Below are 9,585 nucleotides of genomic sequence, written 5' to 3'. Positions count from 1 at the left end.
CGCATGGCTGATTCGTGTCAACGTATGGCAAAACCCACTACAATATTGTAAAGTAATTAGCCTCCAATTAAAATAAATAAACTAAAAAAATATATGGGATGCAACAAAGGCAGTTCTAAGAGGAAGTTTATAACAATACAAGTCTACTTAAGGAAACAAGAAAAATCTCAAATAAATAATCTAACCTTACACCTAAAAAAAACTGGGAAATAAGAATGAATAAAACACAAAGTTAAGTAGAAGGAAAGAAAGAAGAAAAATGAGAGCAGCAAAAATGAAGCAGAGACTTCATTTTTATAAGTAAATCCCCAAACAATGGAATAGATCAATAAAACTAGGAAATGGTTTTGAAAATAGAAGAAAATGGACAAACCTTTAACTGGATTCATCAAGAAAAAAAAAGTTCAAATAAATAAAATCAGAAATGAAAGAAGAAAAATTATAAAAGACACCACAGAAGCAAAGGATCATAGGAGATTATGTGCCAATGAATGCACAACATTTAGAAATGGATAAATTCCTAGAAAGGTACTATTTTCCAAGATTGAATCAAGAAGAAATGTCCACAAAACAAATGTCCAGGATCAGACAGCTTCACAGGGTAATTCTATCAAACATTTGAAGAAGACAATAGCTATCCTTTCAAAATTTCCAAAAAAATTGAAGTAGAAGAAAAACTCCCAAACTTATTCATTAAAACTAGCATCACCCTGATACCAAAACCAGACAAAGATACTCAGTTCAGTTCACTCACTCAGTTGTGTCTGATTCTTAGCAACCCCATGGACTACAGCATGCCAAGCTTCCCTGTCCATCATCAACTCCCTAAGGTTGCTCAAACTCATGTCCATGGAGTCAGTGATGCCATCCAACCATGTCACCCCCTGTCATCCCTTTCTCCTACTGCCTTCAATCTTTCCCAGCATCAAGTGGCCAAAGTATTGGAGCTTCAGCTTCAGTCCTTCCAATGAATATTCAGGACTGATTTCCTTTAGGATTGATGGATTTGATCTCCTTGCAGTCCAAGGGACTCTCTAGAGATTTCTCCAACACCATAGTTCAAAAGCATCAATTCTTTGGCACTTAGCTTTCTTTATGGTCCAACTCTCACATCCACATAGACTACTGGAAAAACCATAACTTTGACTATATGGACCTTTGGTGGCAAAGTAATGTCTCTGCTTTTTAATATGCTGTCTAGATTTGTCAAAGATACTCACACACACACACAAATACAAATTGATATCACTGGTGAACATAGATCCAAAAATCATCAACAAAATATTAGAAAAATAAATTTTAAAGTACTTCAAAATAAATATACACCATGTCAAGTGGGATTTAGCTCAAGGATACAAGGATGGTTCAATAGTCACAAATGAATCCATGTGATCTGCCACATTAACAAACTGAAGAATAAAAAAAATCATCTTTCTAAATTCCATATATATGCGTTAGTATACTGTATTGGTGTTTTTCTTTGTGGCTTACTTCACTCTGTATAATAGGCTCCAGTTTCATCCATCTCATTAGAACTGATTCAAATGTATTCTTTGTAATGGCTGAGTAATACTCCATGATCCAGAGGGATGGTATGGGGAGGGAGGAGGGAGGAGGGAGGAGGGTTCAGGATGGGGAACACGTGTATACCTGTGGCAGATTCATGTTGATATGTGGCAAAACCAATACAATATTGTAAAGTTAAAAAATAAAATAAAATAAATAAATAAAATGAAAAAAAAATCAAATCATATGATCAAGTCCATAGATGCAGAAAAAGCTTTTGGCAAAATTCAACATCCATTTATGATAAAGTCATCATACTTAGTGAATACTGAAAACATTTTAAGACTGGGATCAAGAAAGGATACTCACTTTTGCCACTTTTATTAAACATAGTATTGGAAGTCCTGGCCACAGAAAAAAAAGAAAAAAAATGTATATTACTAACTCTAGGATAATGACTATAAGGTAATTTTAAAGAGACATGTACTTGATAGGGGTCTTCCCAGGATGTGCTAGTGGTAAAGAACATGCCTGCCAATGCAGGAGATGGAAGAAAAAAAGAAAAAGAAAACAGAAAACAATTCAAAGGATCCTTACCAAAAAGGACAGGGTAAAACTGTCACTATTTGCAGATGACATAAAACTATATACAAAATCCTGAGGTGATGATTTATAAAACGTAACAACTGATAAACTAATTTTGTAAAGTTGTAGGATGCAAAATTAATATACAGAAATCTGTTGCATTTCTATAAATTAAAAATCTGTTAGAAAGAAAAATTAAGAAAACAATCACCTTAAACATTGCATCAGAAGAAAATTTAGCTAGGTGAAAGAGTTGTATTTGGAAAACATAAGACATCACATCATACTAATCTCTGGCTTCCCAGGTGGCTCAGTGGTAAAGAATCTGCCTGTCAAGCAGAAGACATGGGTTCGATCCCAGGGTTGGGAAGATCCCCTGGAAAAAGAAATGGCAACCCATTCCAGTATTCTTGCCTGGGAAATCTCATGGATAGAGAAACCTGGTGGGCCAGTCTATGGGTTCGCAAAGAGTTGGACATGACTGAACAACTAGATAACAATAAAGACATCAGCGAAAGAAATTGAAGAAGATACAAACAAATGAAAAGACACTCATCTACAACACAAGCCGCAAGATTCTATATTTGTCTCTATAATTACCTTTGTCAGGGATTTTGGACTTTTATGTGGTTTTGTGTTGCTGCTTATTGTCCCTTTGCTTCAACTTGTAGGACTCCTTTAAGCATTTCATATAGGTCTGATCCAGTGATGATAAACTTCTTCATTTTTAGTTTGGGAAAGTCTTTCTTCTTTTTTAAAAGGATAGTTTTGCTGGATATAGTATTCTTGATTTCTTGATTCACAGTGTTTTTTTCATTGATTATTTTTTTGATCATGTTTTTATTTTTTTTCTTTTCTTTGCCTCTATTTTATTTTTTTTTAATTGTATTTTTTAACTTTACAATATTGTATTGGTTTTGCCATATATCAACATGAATCCACCACAGGTATACACGTGTTCCCCATCCTGAACCCTCCTCCCTCCTCCCTCCCCGTACCACCCCTCTGGGTTGTCCCAGTGCACCAGCCCCAAGCATCCAGTATCGTGCATCGAACCTGGACTGGCGACTCATTTCATATATGATATTATACCTTCATTAATTTTTATTATTCCACTTCCTTCTATACTGCAAGATCTCTGTTGAAAACCTGCTGATAATCTAATAGGCACTCTCTTGTGCATAACAAGTTGTTTCTCTCTTGTTGCTTTCAAGATGCTCTCTTTGTTGTGGCTTTTGATGATATGATTATAATGTACCTCAGGATAGGTCTCTTTAGACCTATCTCAATTGGAGTTCCAACTTGATTTTCTATTTGTCTCCTTGGAGACTTGGGAATTTTTGGCTATTATTTCTTCAAATTGCTTCTCTGCTCCTTTCTCTCCTATTTTGTGACTCCCATAATGTTCATGTTGTTCCACTTGAATGTGTTCCATAAGTCCTTTTTAGCTCTCTTCATTTTTCTTTATTGGTTCTTCTTTTTGATCCTCTGCTCTGGTAATTTCAAAAGTTCGGTCTTCAAGTTGGTTGATTCTGTCTTCTGCCAGGTCAAGTCTGTTGTTTAGTCCTTCCCATAAAATTCTCAATTTAGTTTTTCTATTTTTTGATTTTGATAAAGGACAGAAAAGGTATGGTTCTAACAGAAGCAGAAGATATTAAGAAGAGATGGCAAGAATACACAGAAGAACTGTACAAAAAAGATCTTCATGACCCAGATAATCACGATGGTGTGATCACTGACCTGGAGCCAGACATCCTGGAATGTGAAGTCAAGTGGGCCTTAGAAAGCATCACTACGAACAAAGCTAGTGGAGGTGATGGAATTCCAGTTGAGTTATTCGAAATCCTGAAAGATGATGCTGTGAAAGTGCTGCATTCAACATGCCAGCAAATTTGGAAAACTCAGCAGTGGCCACAGGACTGGAAAAGGTCAGTTTTCATTCCAATCCCAAAGAAAGGCAATGCCAAAGAATGCTCAAACTACCACACAATTGCACTCATCTCACATGCTAGTAAAGTAATGCTCAAAATTCTCCAAGCCAGGCTTCAGCAATATGTGAACCGTGAACTTCCTGATGTTCAAGCTGGTTTTAGAAAAGGCAGAGGAACCAGAGATCAAATTGCCAACATCTGCTGGATCATGGAAAAAGCAAGAGAGTTTCAGAAAAGCATCTATTTCTGCTTTATTGACTATGCCAAAGCCTTTGACTGTGTGGATCACAATAAACTGTGGAAAATTCTGAAAGAGATGGGAATACAAGACCACCTGATCTGCCTCTTGAGAAATCTGTATGCAGTTCAGGAAGCAACAGTTAGAACTGGACATGGAACAACAGACTGGTTCCAAATAGGAAAAGGAGTACGTCAAGGCTGTATATTGTCACCCTGCTTATTCAACTTATATGCAGAGTACATCATGAGAAATGCTGGACTGGAAGAAACACAAGCTGGAATCAAGATTGCTGGGAGAAATATCAATAACCTCAGATATGCAGATGACACCATCCTTATGGCAGAAAGTGAAGAAGGAACTAAAGAGCCTCTTGATGAAAGTGAAAGTGGAGAGTGAAAAAGTTGGCTTAAAGCTCAACATTCAGAAAACGAAGATCATGGCATCCGGTTCCATCACTTCATGGGAAATAGATGGGGAAACAGTGTCAGACTTTATTTTTCGGGGCTCCAAAATCACTGCAGATGGTGACTGCAGCCATGAAATTAAAAGACGCTTACTCCTTGGAAGGAAAGTTATGACCAACCTAGATAGCATATTCAAAAGCAGAGACATTACTTTGCCAAAAAAGGTTCATCTAGTCAAGGCTATGGTTTTTCCTGTGGTCATGTATGGATGTGAGAGTTGGACTGTGAAGAAGGCTGAGTGCCAAAGCCTTGATGCTTTTGAACTGTGGTGTTGGAGAAGACTCTTGAGAGTCCCTTGGACTGAAAGGAGATCCAACCAGTCCATTTTCAAGGAGATCAGCCCTGGGATTTCTTTGGAAGGAATGATGCTAAAGCTGAAACTCCAGTACTTTGGCCACCTCACGTGAAGAGTTGACTCATTGGAAAAGACTCTGATGCTGGGAGGGATTGGGGGCAAGAGGAGAAGGGGATGACAGAGGATGAGATGGCTGGATGGCATCACTGACTCGATGGACGGGATTCTCGGTGAACTCTGGGAGTTGATGATGGACAGGGAGACCTGGTGTGCTGCGATTCATGGGGTCGCAAAGAGTAGGACACGACTGAGTGACTGATCTAATCTGATCTGATTTTTTGGTTCCAGAATTTGTCTGGTTTTCATTCATAGTTTACACCTCTGTTGGTAGTGTCATTTTGTTCACACATTTCTTCACTCCCAATTTTGTTTCATTGTCTGTGCTCTCTTTAAGTCACTGAGCATTCTTATCATGGTAATTTTACATTTTTTGGCAATTCATGTATTTCTATTTCTTTTAGGTTCAGTTTCTGGAGATTTAGTGGTTCATTTAAAAGTGTCATGATTGCCTGTTTCATTGAATATTTTGTTATTTTTCTTATTGAGATTTTTAAAATATATATAAATTTATTTATTTTAATTGGAGGTTAATTACTTTACAATATTGTATTGGTTTTGCCATACATCAATATGATTTTTAACATTTGAAGAATCAGCTAGCTCTTCCAAACTCTGTAATCTGGCTTCATACAGGGAGGACTTTAACAAAGCCTGGCTAGAGATTTTGGAGACCTCTCAAGCCTTTTCTAGATATATGTCCTCTCTGACTTTTGTGTCTAATCTCCAGTTTGAAGAAGCTGGCTGATTTTTACTCAGGACTTCTCCCCACTGTAGTATTGAGGCTAGCAGGCACTGTGGTAAATCACTGTCGGGGTCTCCTTCTAGTGTCTGTTTATGGTATTGCATATCCTGGTGCAAGGTTTGTGTCTGTATTTTCAGAGACACCCTCTTCAACCTGGCATCTATTCATTTATATAGATGATAATCTCTCCAGAAACCTGGTGTAAATCAGTTGAACTTACAATATTTTAATTTCTTCTCCAGAAAGAAGATAGAATTCGGTGATTTCTAGTCAAATGCCCCTCAGTGTGAGGTGTACAGATGGGCTCTGATTAGAGAGGGTGGAGAGTGTTTGGAATTCCCTACTGGTTGGTGATGTTGGCTTCATGCTCATCTGGGGTACATGAATATTTTAATTGGATTCTGGATTTCTCACAGAAGTATTTTGTAATTTTGTTGTTAAATCTGTGGGGAAGGAAGGTCTAGGGCTTCTTTTTCTGCCATCTTGCTAAGATGTTGCTAATGTAATTTTGTGGGTTGGAACTTTTGGGCCATCAGGTAGTAGTGATTGATACTGCTGAATGTGTTGTGACACTAGATATATTATATATGTGTAGTACTTTGGTTGTTGTAAAGGATGTTACCAATAGGTGTAACACTGAAGGATGTACATCCCCTTAACCAAGGACCCAAAGAATAGATGTATGCATTAAGTCATACTCTTGTTGTGGCACATCTATCTGTATTTTCCAGAGGCATGATATGTTTCTTTTATTATTACCACAGGTTATCTAAAATGGAACAATAAACACTATATCTAGGAAGTAAAACATATTGATAGATGACAAATGGCAGCTCTGTAGTTGAGATATCCTCATATAAGAGTTTTTAGCTCCTACAGAGCGTGCTGTGCTATAAGAGGCTAATGGTGACTTAGCCTCTTAACCTCTGTCTTGTGATCAACAGCAGCTCATGGACTCTGAACAAAATAGATTCTGGGGAACAAGGCTCAACTAATGTCTCTGAGTTTTCTGAAAAGATTATGTGTCCATGGGATGGTGAAAAATCAACCAACCAACCAACCAAGCAACCAACCCCAGCTTTACTAAACTGCATGAGTGGTGACACAGACAAGCTCTCTAGTTTTCACACATTTTCTTTTCTCAGGTCCATCACAAGACCATATTCCATTCAATAACTTTGAGAAAATATAGAGTCAATAACTTGGTAGCAAGGATACTGGTGGAAACCTCTTTCAGCAGAGATTTCCATGCCATGTCTTTACATGAATCATCTGCTGTCCTATTATAGCTGCACTGGCTTTATGTACCATGCTCGTTTAGAAACGTTTGACTAGACTTCATAATGCTATTTCTGAATAATTAATAGACTCATGTTTTATATAAAAATTGTCAAAAATTATATACAGACTCATGGCTTAGAAGGGTATGTTTGAAGGGTCTGTATTAAGGGGTAGTTGGTATCTATATCAAGGAAGATATAATATTACAATAGGAGAAAGGATTTGCCATACAGCATTTCCTCACTTGATTTTAAATGTAGCTAGTTCTCTGAATTCTGTTTTTCCTTTTATAAAACGCCTTTTGATAAATACGACAAAATACAGAGTAAATGAAACATGTTCACTGATAATCCTGCTGTAAGACAATGACAATTTGGAAACACTGATGAGGTTTTTGAAGAATCAGCCTGAAAGTTTGTGTTAAACTGAAAGGATACTTGCCCAACCCTGTCACTCCAATTTTCTATACTTGTGCTTACCGTACTTCTCCACCATAACACACATCACTCTACTGTTTGTATTATGGAGCATTTGCTGGGCCACAACTGTGGATGGTAGCATCAAAGACCATGAAGGGGATTTCCCTGGTGGTCCAGTGGTTAAGAATCCACCTTGCAATGCAGGGGGCACAGGTTCAATCCCTGGTCAGCAAACTAAGATACCCACATGCTGCAGAACAAAATCTGTGCACTGTTACTACTGAGGCCACACACTCAGGAAACCCCATGCCAGAACTAGAGTCTGTGCACAGCAGTGAAGATGCCATGTGCTGCGACTAAGACCTGATGCAGCCAAATAAATAAGTAAATATTAAAAAAAAAAACAAAAACCCATGAGGACCTGTGGGGCTTTCTCTGCCACAAAACATCATATTTTGTGGGCTGGCACTCAGTCTTTGGGGTGATGCACAATAGATGCTGTCTGGTCTTTCTCATGATGGGATATCAAACATTTCATTAGAAAGAAGAATGGATAAACCAATGATATTCATCATTGATAGTTCCCTGGCATTCCTTTCTCTCTCGCTTCTTGCAGGTTGTCATTTCTGTTTCTCAGTCTCTTGGAAGTTATTGGCAGGAGAAAAATAAAAGAAGATTGTAAGACTGATTGATTTGATTGAGTGTGTTTCAAAAGCTAAAGCCCATGAGGTAACTAGAGGGTGTATGTAGAAGAGCTAATAAGAGAAAGAAGTTGAGTGTCTGGGAAGTCTGAGAATGAAGGAATGTTAGTAGATCTTGGGGGAGCAAGAACCCAGTCCTGAGCCCTGGCAACACTGCATGGAAACAGAAGACTCCTATGTCTATAGCTGTATAAGAAGCTATGCTGTCAGATGAGAAGCTCCAGATTCCAACATCTCATTATGGTGTGAATGGTAAAGTTGCTGCACCCCAGTGTCCCTTGGGCCAGTAGTAACCTGGTAATTTCTTTGAATAGACGACTGATAACCAGTGCAGTCCTCCTTGTAACCACATTATCACCTTGCCATTGTATATACTCCTAGAAGCTAGATAGCTCTGGTGTGGAAGACTTATGGAAATAACTTCCCAAAGTAACTGATTTGCAATTTTTCACCAGCCTGGAGGGAATGAGGACTTTAAAATAAATCTTTTTTGATCATATAAAATAAAAATAAGATGCCACACCAGTACACATGGACTAATATCTATCACATGTAGATTAATATCTGCTAATATCTAATTTTTTGTAATTTCCTCTGTGTATCCAAGGTTCTTAGCACACTGTTTAATGACTTACATGCTGAATAAATTATTGCTGAATCAATGAAACATTTTTAAAGCTACTTATAATGACACCATTCTGTTTTACACAAATGCATGGCACATGTTATTTTCTAATTCAACCATCAATTTACAAATTTTCATTTACATTCTTTTGGAAAATAAAAGTTGGTATTTTATTTAGTTTGTATGTCTTTAAATTCCAGTGGTTTGTACATTTTCATAAATTTATTACTCATAGGGTTTTTTTTCTTTTGAAAAGTATATGTTCTTGCCTTTTGACCATCTAATATTGAATTACATATTCTTTCCATGATTATTAGAATCCCACATATTAATATGTAATCATTTTGAAAATTGTTATTTGGTCTTTTTTCAGTTTATTTTTGATGACTGTACAATATTTTAAAATATTGCATTATCCTTTTAAAACTTAGAATACAGAAACTGATAAAGAAAGTAAAATATCCTAAAGGTACTTTATCATTTTGGTGAATATTAATATTTTTCTAGATTTATCCCATAAGTTTTTAGAGTTTTGTCCAATAGAGGTTTTAAATGAGTATTTAGTCAAATATACCTATATTTAAACTGCTGGTATTTGTTTTTACTAATCAGAAAATTTTCTTAATCCTGAGATATTGTACCCACATTTTCTATTGAATAATGTGACTTAATTGT

Source organism: Bos taurus, chromosome 29, assembly GCF_002263795.3.
Source record: "Bos taurus isolate L1 Dominette 01449 registration number 42190680 breed Hereford chromosome 29, ARS-UCD2.0, whole genome shotgun sequence".
Lineage (NCBI taxonomy): Eukaryota > Metazoa > Chordata > Mammalia > Artiodactyla > Bovidae > Bos > Bos taurus.
The sequence above is the reverse complement of the archived record's forward strand: the minus strand, read 5'-3'. Positions refer to the sequence as shown.